Here is a 4,219-nt window from a genome sequence, read left to right as displayed (position 1 = left end):
TGGCTATTATCTGTTATTCTTCTCACGCTCTCCTCCATACAGAAAAAAATCCAAGTTCTGTAGAGGAATTCTTCCCAAGTGAGATGTCAGTGCTGACTTTACACCACTGCAAATGCTTTGTCACAATTACAATTCTCTGAGAGCTGGAACTCTTGTATACCTGTTGAAGCAGATGAAAGAGTAGGAATAAAAATAAGATTCTGAATTACTTTTGCTGGTATGTGCCTAGGAAAAAAAAAAAAAAAAAGAAAGAAAGAAAAAAAAAACATCAAAGGTTATTATAATTATGACTGTTATTAGATATCATGTCTGGTTTCTGCATATTTACATTCTCTCTGAGAGCTGAAACTTAGACATTTAGAGATCCCAGGGGGATAATTGCAGAAATGATGACATGTATTCCACTTCTTGGACAAATTTCAATACCAAAGCTGCATTCTGCCTACTTACATTTCTTCTTAATTATAGTTGGATGCAAGGATAGTCATTTTCTGTTGGAAGAATGTGTGTAGCCAATTAGTGTTGTAGATCATGAATACCCAATGGCTTAACTTACTAAATAGAATTGTCGTTTTCTGTTATGACAGAAGAGTTTGCAAATATCTGAATATTGTCTTTCTTTGTGAGGTCAGCCTTGGACAGAAGTACAAATCGAGTAACTGGAGAAAATGAACAATGTTGAATTTACCTCTCACTCCTTATAGGATGGCTGAGCTTTTTGTCTCATACTTATATACTCTAAATTGGTGTAGGCTGTTCTGCTCTTCTTCGTTTCTTGCCATACTTTTGGCATTTTTCATGCCATACTTTTGATGCTGTATGATTAACTCAGTCTTCCTATTTTCCTCCCCCTTCCAAGAAATTCTGAGCACAGAGAAGTTTTCTGTCTGGCTCACTGAGATGCACGGACCTGTGCTCCTTTTGCTCATGGAAGCAAAGGAAAACTGGCAGTGTCTCTGAAGAAACCTCTGCTCATTGCAAATGATCAAACACGGGTATTCTTTTCTTCTCCCCTTTGATTTATTTATTTTATTTTATTTTTTCTGTAATACCATACTTGCCACTCTGACATCTGAGAGCACAAAGATAACGTGTGTAGTTTAGAATACCTCCCTGGCAGGATTCATAGGGACAATGAGGGCAGAGTGTTATGACCAGAGAGAACCAGGGAACCACAGGACAGTTGAGAAATGAGTTGCTGTCCCAGTATTGCTTTGCTCTGGTTTTGTTAAGTTATGATATGGATAAATAATCAATGAGATGGCTGGTTGATTGGTTTTGGTGTGTTTCCCCAAAGGTGAGTATTGCTTCCCTCACATTTCCTCCTCTTTTTTGTAACACTGCATGACATCTGAGATTTCTTACTGTAGCACTGCAATACCATTCTGTTCTGTGATTTTAAAGGCTGTGATCTGAAATGTTACAAAAACAACAGAACCTCTTCATTCAGGGAAAATGTTCCCTGCAATCTTGTTAGTGGCATAGTTATCTCCAGTGCCTTCTTGGCATGTATCTACAAAAGTCCTCTGGGGATTTGAATTGAGAAACTGTTTTCTTGGAAAAAAAACACCACCTCAGTGTTCAGAAGAATGGTAAATGGTTACACATGATTCTTTTTACTAAGATTTGAATATGTTGTATCTGTTGCTACATGTAAACTTCCCGGAGGAACATCAGTAGAAGTTTTAAGTGTGCTATGAACAACTCTTAAGCACCTTTAAAAAGTAAGCAGAAATGTACATCTTTTCTACTAATAGGAATTTTTACCCTAGATCTGAAACCTGGGACTTGTGCCCCTTTCTGTGTTCCCTACAATTATGTACACAGGGAATTTAATTTTGGCTCATGACTTGGGTGCCAGATTTCCCCTGATCTCTGCAGGGTGAGAGATTTGGGAATGCCCCAGATATGTGCCTAGGGAAGGGGAAGCATGATGTCTCGCTAGAGAATGGGGAACCAGGGCCATGAATAGTGTGTATATATACTGCAATGTAGCTGTGACATTGCTGTTCTTATTTTTATCCGTTCTTTTTTCTGTCATTGATTTCTAGAAAACATTTTAGAAGTTATATTTTAGTTTAACATAAAGAATCAAAGCATTATTATCTGATCTACATCTTCTTGCTAATTCACATGGACCTTATGATGGAAGTCTTTCTGAGGGAAATTTTGAGTACAGCATTTCTCACAGATGTTAAAAGTTTGGAGTAGAATATGAAATCTGAAAACATTTTTGGTTCTCAGGATAGCAAGAGCAATAAAAGCAGTAAGTCAATTTAGCTAGCTAGACAGTTGTAATTTGTAGAATATATTTGTCAAGTAGTTTGGAAAGAATCCATTCATTGACACTTGCTGAACATTTCTGGAAGCCAAACAGTGGATGTGAGCACAGTGAAGTGGTGGGCAGTGCATTAAAGCACTGGTGACAGTGATGTGAAAGACAAGCCGTGTTCTGGATGGTCATGCACATCTGTCACATCACAGAATGATGTACGGAGTTGAATACTGGCTTCAATGTATTGAAAATGATGGTGACAACACTGCAATATTGCAAAGTTTGCTTCAGGTGAATCCCACATGTGCTCACGCAGGGATAGAAGGAACACTGCATGCAAGTTTGTCAGTACCTATTGAACCAATAAGAGGCTGAAGGTGAGAGTTTCCAGGATTGCATCAGTATGACGTGATGTCACTGCTACAAGCTGGAGTGAAAACGGCAGCCCATGGAGCAGCAACATGAGAGTTCCCCTTTGAAGAAAAAGTTCAAATGCAGCCCTCGGTGAGCAAAGTGATGTGCGCTGTCTTTTGAGACAGGGACAGGGGTGATCTTCCTGGGTTTCCTGGAACCTGGACAAACCATCAACTCCGACCACTGTGTTGAAGCACTGGCTAAGCTGAAAGCTCAAACTTGCAGTCTGGCCAGAGAAGACGACAACTTTTCCCTTGCATCAAGCTGTCACCAGACCCTGTACCAGTTTGAAGACTGTGGAGCACATCGCCAGTCTTGGCTGGACTGTCCGACCACACACTCACCAGATATAGTCTGGATTTGGCACCTTCTGACTTCCATCTGTTTGGACCGATGGAAGATGGATACATGGGCAGCATTTTCCTAGCAACAACACTGTCTCAGCTGCTGTGAAGCAGTGCATCGCCTCCACTGGTGCAAATTTTTATGAGTGTGGCACGCAGGCTCTTGTTCATTGCTGTCAGAAATGCATAGCTAGTGATAGTGGCTATGTTGAAAACCAGTGTTTTGTAGCTGAGAATTTTCTCAATTAAGCAGAGTTATTGTGCTCTTTGAAGCTGTTGTAGTTTCCATGGCAATAAATAGGAGGCATTGCTTTCAGAGTGACCTATTTACAACTCTGTAGTGGACAAAATCAAAAGGTGTTATGTAGATGGTTCTGAAGTTTGAGGGAAGCCAGGTATTCATACATACCTGGCAACAAAATGCAGCTATCTTGTTGTGCAGCCTTCCATTTATCTAATTGCAAAACACAATTTATACTTCCTTTAGACTGTGCTAATGCATTTAGAAGCTGGACGTCTAATTGAAATATTCTATTTTTTGGCCCAGGGTTTATTAGGCTTTTAATATTACCGTGTCTGTGAGAACTTAAAAGCTTTCTTCTTCACTGAGTCATTGCAATATGTAGTGTTGGCTGCCATGTCGTGGAAATTAATGTGATGTCTCAAGTGATATCTTAGCAATATCAACAAGAAGGGATAGAGGTGCTCTATCAATCACTGTAAATAATAAGAGTGGTTTTAAAAATCAAATAGCTTAGCATGATGTTACCTGAAAGTTCAACAATGTGTTACAGTTCCCTGCTTCTCTCCAATGCTTCCAATTGTTCTATTTGTCATAAGGTTGTTGTTGTGGGGCTGGAGGCTGTCAATTTTTGTCCTCGATTACAGAATTTTATTCTTAGTGAGAGTGTTTTCATTAACTAGATGAAGCAATAATTGGACGACCCTGTTTATACCTGATAAAAATGTATTTGTTATTTTATTAATAAGTAAATATAAATTTGCATTTCTGAACTGGATTTTCGTGTCAAGCCATTGCTGTACAGCAGTTCTTAACCTGCATTTTGACCTTTATCCATCAGTTTTGGAGAGTGTGAGTTAGGGCTTTCTTTCCCCTGCTTTCTTGCTGATACAAAATGTCCTCAGATAATTTGATTATTTCCACCAAGTGTGTTTGTTTATCAAT

The sequence above is a fragment of the Meleagris gallopavo genome, chromosome 3, assembly GCF_000146605.3.
Source record: "Meleagris gallopavo isolate NT-WF06-2002-E0010 breed Aviagen turkey brand Nicholas breeding stock chromosome 3, Turkey_5.1, whole genome shotgun sequence".
NCBI lineage: Eukaryota > Metazoa > Chordata > Aves > Galliformes > Phasianidae > Meleagris > Meleagris gallopavo.
Note: the sequence above shows the minus strand (reverse complement) of the source record.